The sequence below is a fragment of the Ambystoma mexicanum genome, chromosome 12 (genome assembly GCF_040938575.1).
Source record: "Ambystoma mexicanum isolate Mex_15411 chromosome 12, UKY_AmexF1_1, whole genome shotgun sequence".
NCBI classification, from domain to species: Eukaryota; Metazoa; Chordata; class Amphibia; order Caudata; family Ambystomatidae; genus Ambystoma; species Ambystoma mexicanum.
The window spans coordinates 14188410-14201939 of record NC_090936.1 but is presented as its reverse complement, the minus strand read 5'-3'; positions in this window follow the sequence as shown (position 1 = coordinate 14201939).

The window sequence follows — 13530 nt, the reverse complement described above, 5'->3', positions numbered from 1 at the left end:
TATGTCACATTTAGATGGAATTGTGGAGTTTAGCATATGTCACATTTAGATAGAATTGTGGGGAGTAGCATGCGTCACATTTAGATGGAAATGTGGAGTTTACCATATGGAGATTAGCATGTGTCACATTTAGATGGAATTGTGGAGTTTAGCATGTGTCACTTTTAGATAGAATTGTGGAGGTTAACATGCATCACATTTAGATAGAATTGTGGAGTTTAGCATGTGTCACATTTAGATAGAATTGTAGAGATTAGCATGCGTTGCATTTAGATAGAATTGTGGAGTTTAGCATGCGTCACATTTAGATAGAATTGTGGAGTTTAGCATGCGTCACATTTAGATAGAATTGTAGAGATTAGCATGCGTCACAATTAGATAGAATTGTGGAGATTAGCATATGTCACATTTAGATGGAATTGTGGAGATTAGCATGTGTCACATTTAGATGGAATTGTGGAGATTAGCATGTGTCACATTTAGATGGAATTGTGGAGATTAGCATATGTCACATTTAGATAGAATTGTGGAGATTAGCATATGTCACATTTAGATGGAATTGTGGAGTTTAGCATGTGTCACTTTTAGATAGAATTGTGGAGGTTAACATGCATCACATTTAGATAGAATTGTGGAGTTTAGCATGTGTCACATTTAGATAGAATTGTAGAGATTAGCATGCGTTGCATTTAGATGGAATTGTGGAGATTAGCATGTGTCACATTTAGATGGAATTGTGGAGTTAAGCATATGTCACATTTAGATGGAATTGTGGAGTTTAGCATATGTCACATTTAGATAGAATTGTGGGGGGTAGCATGCGTCACATTTAGATGGAATTGTGGAGTTTACCATATGTCACATTTAGATGGAATTGTGGAGTTTAGCATGTGTCACATTTAGATAGAATTGTGGAGTTTAGCATGTGTCACATTTAGATAGAATTGTGGAGTTTAGCATGTGTCACATTTAGATGGAATTGTGGAGATTAGCATATGTCACATTTAGATAGAATTGTGGAGATTAGCATGTGTCACATTTAGATGGAATTGTGGAGATTAGCATGTGTCACATTTAGATGGAATTGTGGAGATTAGCATATGTCACATTTAGATAGAATTGTGGAGATTAGCATGTGTCACATTTAGATGGAATTGTGGAGATTAGCATATGTCACATTTAGATAGAATTGTGGAGATTAGCATATGTCACATTTAGATAGAATTGTGGAGATTAGCATGTGTCACATTTAGATGGAATTGTGGAGATTAGCATGTGTCACATTTAGATGGAATTGTGGAGTTAAGCATATGTCACATTTAGATGGAATTGTGGAGTTTAGCATATGTCACATTTAGATGGAATTGCGGAGTTTAGCATGTGTCACATTTAGATAGAATTGTGGGGGGTAGCATGCGTCACATTTAGATGGAATTGTGGAGTTTACCATATGTCACATTTAGATGGAATTGTGGAGTTTAGCATGTGTCACATTTAGATAGAATTGTGGAGTTTAGCATGTGTCACATTTAGATAGAATTGTGGAGTTTAGCATGTGTCACATTTAGATGGAATTGCGGAGTTTAGCATGCCTCACAATTAGATAGAATTGTGGAGATTAGCATGCATCACATTTAGATAGAATTGTGGAGATTAGCATATGTCACATTTAGATAGAATTGTGGAGATTAGCATGTGTCACATTTAGATGGAATTGTGGAGATTAGCATATGTCACATTTAGATAGAATTGTGGAGATTAGCATGTGTCACATTTAGATGGAATTGTGGAGATTAGCATGTGTCACACTTAGATGGAATTGTGGAGTTAAGCATATGTCACATTTAGATGGAATTGTGGAGTTTAGCATATGTCACATTTAGATAGAATTGTGGGGGGTAGCATGCGTCACATTTAGATGGAATTGTGGAGTTTAGCATGCCTCACAATTAGATAGAATTGTGGAGATTAGCATGCATCACATTTAGATAGAATTGTGGAGATTAGCATATGTCACATTTAGATGGAATTGTGGAGATTAGCATGTGTCACATTTAGATGGAATTGTGGAGATTAGCATATGTCACATTTAGATAGAATTGTGGAGATTAGCATGTGTCACATTTAGATGGAATTGTGGAGATTAGCATGTGTCACATTTAGATGGAATTGTGGAGTTAAGCATATGTCACATTTAGATGGAATTGTGGAGTTTAGCATATGTCACATTTAGATAGAATTGTGGGGGGTAGCATGCGTCACATTTAGATGGAATTGTGGAGTTTACCATATGTCACATTTAGATGGAATTGTGGAGTTTAGCATGTGTCACATTTAGATAGAATTGTGGAGTTTAGCATGTGTCACATTTAGATAGAATTGTGGAGTTTAGCATGCGTCACTTTTAGATGCAATTGTGGAGTTTAGCATATGTCACATTTAGATAGAATTGTAGAGATTAGCATGCGTTGCATTTAGATAGAATTGTGGAGTTTAGCATGCGTCACATTTAGATAGAATTGTAGAGATTAGCATGCGTCACAATTAGATAGAATTGTGGAGTTTAGCATGTGTCACATTTAGATAGAATTGTGGAGTTTAGCATGTGTCACATTTAGATGGAATTGTGGAGTTTAGCATATGTCACATTTAGATAGAATTGTGGAGATTAGCATGCGTTGCATTTAGATAGAATTGTGGAGTTTAGCATGCATCACATTTAGATGGAATTGTGGAGATTAGCATGTGTCACATTTAGATGGAATTGTGGAGTTAAGCATATGTCACATTTAGATGGAATTGTGGAGTTTAGCATATGTCACATTTAGATGGAATTGTGGAGTTAAGCATATGTCACATTTAGATGGAATTGTGGAGTTTAGCATATGTCACATTTAGATAGAATTGTGGGGAGTAGCATGCGTCACATTTAGATGGAAATGTGGAGTTTACCATATGTCACATTTAGATAGAATTGTGGAGTTTAGCATGTGTCACATTTAGATAGAATTGTGGAGTTTAGCATATGTCACATTTAGATGGAATTGTGGAGGTTAACATGCATCACATTTAGATAGAATTGTGGAGATTAGCATATGTCACATTTAGATGGAATTGTGGAGATTAGCATGTGTCACATTTAGATGGAATTGTGGAGATTAGCATGTGTCACATTTAGATGGAATTGTGGAGATTAGCATGTGTCACATTTAGATGGAATTGTGGAGTTTAGCATGTGTCACTTTTAGATAGAATTGTGGAGGTTAACATGCATCACATTTAGATAGAATTGTGGAGTTTAGCATGTGTCACATTTAGATAGAATTGTAGAGATTAGCATGCGTTGCATTTAGATAGAATTGTGGAGTTTAGCATGCGTCACATTTAGATAGAATTGTGGAGTTTAGCATGCGTCACATTTAGATAGAATTGTAGAGATTAGCATGCGTCACAATTAGATAGAATTGTGGAGATTAGCATATGTCACATTTAGATGGAATTGTGGAGATTAGCATGTGTCACATTTAGATGGAATTGTGGAGATTAGCATGTGTCACATTTAGATGGAATTGTGGAGATTAGCATATGTCACATTTAGATAGAATTGTGGAGATTAGCATATGTCACATTTAGATGGAATTGTGGAGTTTAGCATGTGTCACTTTTAGATAGAATTGTGGAGGTTAACATGCATCACATTTAGATAGAATTGTGGAGTTTAGCATGTGTCACATTTAGATAGAATTGTAGAGATTAGCATGCGTTGCATTTAGATGGAATTGTGGAGATTAGCATGTGTCACATTTAGATGGAATTGTGGAGTTAAGCATATGTCACATTTAGATGGAATTGTGGAGTTTAGCATATGTCACATTTAGATAGAATTGTGGGGGGTAGCATGCGTCACATTTAGATGGAATTGTGGAGTTTACCATATGTCACATTTAGATGGAATTGTGGAGTTTAGCATGTGTCACATTTAGATAGAATTGTGGAGTTTAGCATGTGTCACATTTAGATAGAATTGTGGAGTTTAGCATGTGTCACATTTAGATGGAATTGTGGAGATTAGCATATGTCACATTTAGATAGAATTGTGGAGATTAGCATGTGTCACATTTAGATGGAATTGTGGAGATTAGCATGTGTCACATTTAGATGGAATTGTGGAGATTAGCATATGTCACATTTAGATAGAATTGTGGAGATTAGCATGTGTCACATTTAGATGGAATTGTGGAGATTAGCATATGTCACATTTAGATAGAATTGTGGAGATTAGCATATGTCACATTTAGATAGAATTGTGGAGATTAGCATGTGTCACATTTAGATGGAATTGTGGAGATTAGCATGTGTCACATTTAGATGGAATTGTGGAGTTAAGCATATGTCACATTTAGATGGAATTGTGGAGTTTAGCATATGTCACATTTAGATGGAATTGCGGAGTTTAGCATGTGTCACATTTAGATAGAATTGTGGGGGGTAGCATGCGTCACATTTAGATGGAATTGTGGAGTTTACCATATGTCACATTTAGATGGAATTGTGGAGTTTAGCATGTGTCACATTTAGATAGAATTGTGGAGTTTAGCATGTGTCACATTTAGATAGAATTGTGGAGTTTAGCATGTGTCACATTTAGATGGAATTGCGGAGTTTAGCATGCCTCACAATTAGATAGAATTGTGGAGATTAGCATGCATCACATTTAGATAGAATTGTGGAGATTAGCATATGTCACATTTAGATAGAATTGTGGAGATTAGCATGTGTCACATTTAGATGGAATTGTGGAGATTAGCATATGTCACATTTAGATAGAATTGTGGAGATTAGCATGTGTCACATTTAGATGGAATTGTGGAGATTAGCATATGTCACATTTAGATAGAATTGTGGAGATTAGCATGTGTCACATTTAGATGGAATTGTGGAGATTAGCATGTGTCACATTTAGATGGAATTGTGGAGTTAAGCATATGTCACATTTAGATGGAATTGTGGAGTTTAGCATATGTCACATTTAGATAGAATTGTGGGGGGTAGCATGCGTCACATTTAGATGGAATTGTGGAGTTTACCATATGTCACATTTAGATGGAATTGTGGAGTTTAGCATGTGTCACATTTAGATAGAATTGTGGAGTTTAGCATGTGTCACATTTAGATAGAATTGTGGAGTTTAGCATGTGTCACATTTAGATGGAATTGCGGAGTTTAGCATATGTCACTTTTAGATAGAATTGTGGAGATTAGCATGCGTCACATTTAGATGGAATTGTGGAGTTTAGCATGTGTCACATTTAGATAGAATTGTGGAGTTTAGCATGCGTCACATTTAGATGGAATTGTGGAGTTTAGCATGTGTCACATTTAGATAGAATTGTGGAGTTTAGCATGCCTCACAATTAGATAGAATTGTGGAGATTAGCATGCATCACATTTAGATAGAATTGTGGAGATTAGCATATGTCACATTTAGATAGAATTGTGGAGATTAGCATGTGTCACATTTAGATGGAATTGTGGAGATTAGCATATGTCACATTTAGATAGAATTGTGGAGATTAGCATGTGTCACATTTAGATGGAATTGTGGAGATTAGCATGTGTCACATTTAGATGGAATTGTGGAGTTAAGCATATGTCACATTTAGATGGAATTGTGGAGTTTAGCATATGTCACATTTAGATAGAATTGTGGGGGGTAGCATGCGTCACATTTAGATGGAATTGTGGAGTTTACCATATGTCACATTTAGATGGAATTGTGGAGTTTAGCATGTGTCACATTTAGATAGAATTGTGGAGTTTAGCATGTGTCACATTTAGATAGAATTGTGGAGTTTAGCATGTGTCACATTTAGATGGAATTGCGGAGTTTAGCATATGTCACTTTTAGATAGAATTGTGGAGATTAGCATGCGTCACATTTAGATGGAATTGTGGAGTTTAGCATGTGTCACATTTAGATAGAATTGTGGAGTTTAGCATGTGTCACATTTAGATAGAATTGTGGAGTTTAGCATATGTCACATTTAGATAGAATTGTGGAGATTAGCATGCGTTGCATTTAGATAGAATTGTGGAGTTTAGCATGCATCACATTTAGATGGAATTGTGGAGATTAGCATATGTCACATTTAGATAGAATTGTGGAGATTAGCATGTGTCACATTTAGATGGAATTATGGAGATTAGCATGTGTCACATTTAGATGGAATTGTGGAGTTAAGCATATGTCACATTTAGATGGAATTGTGGAGTTTAGCATATGTCACATTTAGATAGAATTGTGGGGGGTAGCATGCGTCACATTTAGATGGAATTGTGGAGTTTACCATATGTCACATTTAGATGGAATTGTGGAGTTTAGCATGTGTCACATTTAGATAGAATTGTGGAGTTTAGCATGTGTCACATTTAGATATAATTGTGGAGTTTAGCATGTGTCACATTTAGATGGAATTGCGGAGTTTAGCATATGTCACTTTTAGATAGAATTGTGGAGATTAGCATGCGTCACATTTAGATGGAATTGTGGAGTTTAGCATGTGTCACATTTAGATAGAATTGTGGAGTTTAGCATGTGTCACATTTAGATGGAATTGCGGAGTTTAGCATATGTCACTTTTAGATAGAATTGTGGAGATTAGCATGCGTCACATTTAGATGGAATTGTGGAGTTTAGCATGTGTCACATTTAGATAGAATTGTGGAGTTTAGCATGTGTCACATTTAGATGGAATTGTGGAGTTTAGCATGTGTCACATTTAGATAGAATTGTGGAGTTTAGCATATGTCACATTTAGATGGAATTGTGGAGTTTAGCATGTGTCACATTTAGATAGAATTGTGGAGTTTAGCATATGTCACATTTAGATGGAATTGTGGAGTTTAGCATGTGTCACATTTAGATAGAATTGTGGAGTTTAGCATGTGTCACATTTAGATAGAATTGTGGAGTTTAGCATGTGTCACATTTAGATGGAATTGCGGAGTTTAGCATATGTCACTTTTAGATAGAATTGTGGAGATTAGCATGCGTCACATTTAGATGGAATTGTGGAGTTTAGCATGTGTCACATTTAGATAGAATTGTGGAGTTTAGCATGTGTCACATTTAGATGGAATTGTGGAGTTTAGCATGTGTCACATTTAGATAGAATTGTGGAGTTTAGCATATGTCACATTTAGATGGAATTGTGGAGTTTAGCATGTGTCACATTTAGATAGAATTGTGGAGTTTACCATATGTCACATTTAGATGGAATTGTGGAGTTTAGCATGTGTCACATTTAGATAGAATTGTGGAGTTTACCATATGTCACATTTAGATGGAATTGTGGAGTTTAGCATGTGTCACATTTAGATAGAATTGTGGAGTTTAGCATGTGTCACATTTAGATAGAATTGTGGAGTTTAGCATATGTCACATTTAGATAGAATTGTGGGGGGTAGCATGCGTCACATTTAGATGGAATTGTGGAGTTTACCATATGTCACATTTAGATGGAATTGTGGAGTTTAGCATGTGTCACATTTAGATGGAATTGTGGAGTTAAGCATATGTCACATTTAGATGGAATTGTGGAGTTTAGCATATGTCACATTTAGATAGAATTGTGGGGGGTAGCATGCGTCACATTTAGATGGAATTGTGGAGTTTACCATATGTCACATTTAGATGGAATTGTGGAGTTTAGCATGTGTCACATTTAGATAGAATTGTGGAGTTTAGCATGTGTCACATTTAGATATAATTGTGGAGTTTAGCATGTGTCACATTTAGATGGAATTGCGGAGTTTAGCATATGTCACTTTTAGATAGAATTGTGGAGATTAGCATGCGTCACATTTAGATGGAATTGTGGAGTTTAGCATGTGTCACATTTAGATAGAATTGTGGAGTTTAGCATGTGTCACATTTAGATGGAATTGCGGAGTTTAGCATATGTCACTTTTAGATAGAATTGTGGAGATTAGCATGCGTCACATTTAGATGGAATTGTGGAGTTTAGCATGTGTCACATTTAGATAGAATTGTGGAGTTTAGCATGTGTCACATTTAGATGGAATTGTGGAGTTTAGCATATGTCACATTTAGATGGAATTGTGGAGTTTAGCATGTGTCACATTTAGATGGAATTCTAGATTAGCATATGTCACATTTAGATGGAATTCTAGATTAGCATATGTCACATTTAGATGGAATTCTAGATTAGCATGCACCACATCTAGCTAATGATGCCATTTGCCAACTCTACTAAATAAAACTCACCATTCTGCATACACCTCACAAACTCTGAACCAAACACAACCACACCTCTACAGCACAACAAACTGCACGCACTTCACTATAACAACAAAACAAACCACACATAGCTTTGCACAATAGCATATGATGGCTACCAACCGAAAAACACACCTATGCGGTGTCACAAAACTGAAGCTGCCAACAGCACATCACAGCTCTCTTGAGTTTTTCCTCTGCCCAGTCCAAATAACCTCCTCCCGCACACTCTTGCCTTACAGATCCGCCAGAGCAAGCACCAGGTGTGCAGTACAAATAACCTTTAACACAACATAGGCAAACTGCTCTATTTCCAAATCTTCTCAATATGGACTATTAGAATCAAGTAATTGCAATCAACATTGTCTTAATGACTATTCAAGTGAGAAACATAGTAAGTATTCTAGTGTTTGCCACTTCCGACTATTGCAAAGCTACACACATACACACACACACATTGATGTGGGCAGACACCAACCTTTTCAGCCTGCAAACATCCCTCCACAAGAGATAACGAGGTGTGTTGGAAACATAAGCTGAATAGGACCATTTGAAAGCCAGCCACTCCAGACACAAAGAGCCACATGGCGCTGGCCACAGCCCAGGAGCTTCAATTTATAAAAAATAAAAGACATTAAAAAACCTTTTTTTTTTTTTAGCGGTAGCAAGGGAGACCTCGGGGGTCGCAAGTGCGACCCCTGGTGACTCCTAAATGTCGTCCCTGGTAACATGCAGATTCCCCCTCCACAATTAACAGTGTGAAAGCGCTTGAATTTGGGCGCATCTGACACTTACTTTCCCAAAGCAGCTAAAGTGCACATTCAGCCAAGGCAACGTTTCTACAACTGGGCGTTGTTTGAAAAACCCATTTTCAGAAAGCCAGATCTTTCAATGAGTCGTTTGTGGACACCAGCTGCCTTGGGGGTGTGCGTTTCACGCACAGCACCGCTTCTGGACGGAGAACAAGTGAGAAAGCAAATGTGCTAATCACCTCTAATTGTTGTGAGGGTTTCTTCTTTTGCACAGTGGAAACCTTCCAACTTGCAAAAGCCCCGAGACCGGCAACTCATTTCACACGCCATGTTAAAGCTGTTATTCAAAACTAATTCAGTGGTGTCGTGCTGGGCCGAGCGGAGTGTCCTGGGAGCCTAAGTACTGTACACTTAATATGAATTGTGTACATGTATATTTCCCTCAGGACACATCAGCGTGAATATAGACAAAAAGTGCAGTGTGCTTCCGGCCCGAAATCAGTCAGAATAAGTCTGCCCTCTGATGGAGACATACTCACCCATCTTGCATTAAGACACTGCTTGCGAGTGAGTAACACTGCCGCGGAATCCAGTAACAAGCAGACAAACTGTACCGGAAGTAGGAGAGCAGAACACCACAATACAATGTAAAGACACCAATGCAGACTGAGATGTGGCTCAAATTACAACAGCTCGAAAGTTGAGGAAAAACTGGGAAGAATAGCGGTTATATAACATGTCTAAAGAAAGTGTTATCTTCTGGACTCTTCTCTTTCCAGAAATAATTTTTGCTGATGGAAAATAAGAAAGGGTGTTACCTGCACATGACCACACATCAGAGAAGAGATGGCCTGCATGAGTGGCGAGATGACACACCCACCAGAATGGACCACTGCCCTGCCAAGGCCTCAGTAGTATGCCGCATGTCCACGAATCGAAGACAAAAAGCCCGCCAATCAAAGTGTGATAAACAGCTACTAAAGAACGGTGGCCGTTGCAAGGAGCATTCAGGAACTTGGAGGTTACACTCCCAGCCAGCCATTGAGGCAAGTTGCAAGCTCTTTCCAGGGCACAACTACACAATGTGCAATGCATATCACATCCCGCCCGCTGCATAACATTTCTTCACGTGATTCAGACATTCGACAACTGGTACAGGGCACACACATTGTGTATATATATATATATATATATATATATATATATATTCATTTGCATTTCTATAGTGCACACCAGCCCTTGGGCAGCGTGGCACTGTTACAGAAGGCTGACTTAGTTACACAAGTGCTTGCAGAAAAAATACATGTTGCCTAGCTCCATGTGGCAGGGCAGCAGCAGCACACAAATGCAGAAAGTCAGTTTAGGCGGGCATGAGGGACAGGGGCAGAGGTATGGGCTCCAATGGTGCCTCTTATGGAATACCCAATCATAGTGGGGCAAGAGATAGCACACACATACGAGGACCTCGAGCAATTCCACATGCACACACATAGACATACAATACACGCAATCAAAACATGCAGCTGAATCAGCGCCATCAGTAAAGACAGTGCCCATATGTCAGGGCCTGAGCACACATGATCAGGGGTGCAACGGATACCACTATGCAGCACAGGGGGCACTACTATTCAGGAACCACTTAGCTGCCCCCTCAACACACTTTTTAGAGACACTCACAGGATGCAGGCATGTATAGATCTATCCATGAGAATACGTGTTAGCGATCATGTAGAAGATGTGGTCGAGTGGGGAGGACATGCATAGCATCACAACAGATTGTACATGGAAGAGTGCAGGTAAACGTGGCATGAAACATTTAAGAAAGGGACAATTCCGCCAAGAAATAAATGAACACCTGAATAGTGGGCCTGCATTACTAAGGATCTGGTCTGGCTCCACCGCCAGCTCTTCACCCACCCACATTGTGTCCAGTCATGTAAGCGGCAATCTCATTATTTTGCTATTTCACCATTTTAAGTTTTTGACCTATAATATACTTTGTAATACCCGTTTACTTTTTTCTTCTTCTAATAGACGCCAGAGGAAATCCATGTATCCAATATTATTTTTCTAAAAAATGAACTGCCTGTTAATGTACTGTCCACAGTCACCACATCGTGTGCAGGGCATCAGGCTGACCACAGAACATACCAAAAAACGTGCAGTGGACCTCTAAACATGATGGCAGATAAATCAGTTCTCCCAGGAAGTCGCCCTTGCTCCACCTCCTCTGCCACTCGCCTCTCTAGGCACCCCAAGTCATCACGTGTGCCTCCAAACTAGTCTTCCCACTCTACCCCTCCAGGAGCAGGCCAGCACTGCCTCCTCCCGAGACTCGCCAATCAGAAGGGCTGGAGCCTCACCTGCCACAGGCTAAGCCCAAACCTCTAACTAAACTAACTTTGCCCAGAGTGCTCCCTAGGTGGGCGCTGGGATTTCAGATGCCACGCTGATAATCAGTGGCAGACGTGGACTTGTTCCAAAGGACCCAACAATCATCAAAGTTAGTCTCGTATTGTCCATGCACATTACATGGTTGTTTTTTAACTATTCGTGGTTAAAAACATCTGGCGTGGGGACAGGTCTTTAAAGTATAATAATAATAGGAATATGATCAATAATAAAAATAATACATCCGGGTACAAGCTGCTTCCACCATTTTAAACAATTATTAAATGATTGCTAACTCATTACAGTGCAATTAGTCTGCATATTGGCAGGCTATTTACATGGGGTTTGCAAATATAGTTTAATACAATTCCATCATTCATAAACGTGCTTGTCCTTTAATGTTTGACACCTCTTTTTCAATAGTTCACCACATCTCCAATGTATCCTTGGTTTTACAGAGTCCAGGCTTTCAGGCCCTCTGTCCAGAGGCATTGACTGGAAGCAGCTCATGGTCTGTAATGTATTCTCAGACTCTGCCTTCTATCGCTTGAAATCTCCTGGACATGGCCAATGATCAGGCGTCGTTTGGAGAATCTCAGACAGTATGCCCTAAAGCGATGAAAGCGAGATGACGCATGCGCGGAACCCTAATTCCAAGGCACGGCAGGCCTATCGTGAAAGGCAATCCTTTCTGGGCGCTTCCTAGTGTTCTTAAGTGAACTCAATAGGACAGCTTCCTAAGTGTAAAATAATACACATAGGGTGTGTCTGGGGCAACTCATGGATCCGTACTATTAGGCGCTGGCAGGCAGCAGCTGGAGCCGCTGCAGGAATAGACTTTACTTGAGGAAGAGGTAGAACATTGAAGATGATATTAATGACTATAAACATTCTTGGAATTATTTAGAGAGGGCTAAATTATATTCATTGTATGCAACTTATTGTGTCATATTTTTGCAGTGACACAAAATAGTAATTGCTTGCAAAGAAAACTTCTTAAAATTGTTTGGAGAAGGAAAGGGCCTTTAATTGCAGTAACTGCGTTTGCTCACTTTTTGTTGAAAGATCAAAATATTTGTTGCAGCTACAAAAAATCTTATAATTCTTTGGAGGCAGGAGGAGATTATGGGGCCGTTTCATGGAATTTGCACCGAATTCGGTGGCGCAAGCGTGAAAAATCCAGTGCACGCTTGCGAATCGCACACAAGCGATTCATGGAAGTCTGTCCGCGTGTTTTTCCAGGGAGCTGCACCGAAACCACGCGTGGCGCACACGTCACTGCGACATCCCAAATGCTGTGCGCGACACGCAAAGCAAAAGCGCACAACGTGTAGTGCATACACTAAAAAGGGGGCGGAACAGGCGGAATGAGAACAACGCGTGAAAATGAGGGCGTAACTGGGGAAGTACTGCTGGGAAATACACGGAAGGCCCACACGCTCACAAACAACACGTATTCATGGAATAGAATAGGGGAAACCCACGCACAACAAAAGACACGCACAGGCATAAACACATCCGCCACACGAAGGCAGGCGGAAGCGTCCCGTGCAGTATAAAAGTGTGCGCAAACAACACACACGTATATACAGCTATGATGAATGTCTCATTTCTCGCAGCACAGATCGTGGGACACCGCAGGAGGAGGAGAATACCAAGGCCCCGCATTTCTTTGCCCAGAACCAGCCTTTTTGGGATGCCTGATGACCAGGTCTATGGCAGGTATAGGTTTCCACCTCATTTCATCCTAGACGTGGTCACTGAGTGGGACGAGGACCTCACATCATCCACCTTGTGCTCCCAAGCACTGAGCCCCTTGGAAAAGGTGCTCAATGTGCTGCATGTTTTGGCCACTGGGTCATTTCAGCGGACAACTGCCATAGTTGGGGGTTTCTCACAGGCCACACAGTCACGCTGCCTACACCAGGTGTTGGCAATCATCACTGCGCGCCCCTCAGTCCGCAGGCACATATACATGCCCAGAACACCCGCAGAAAGGCAGGCCGTAGTCCAGGACTTTTACAGGGTGGCACACTTCCCCAAAGTGCTTGGTGCCATAGATTGCAGCCATGTGGCCCTCACGTCCAC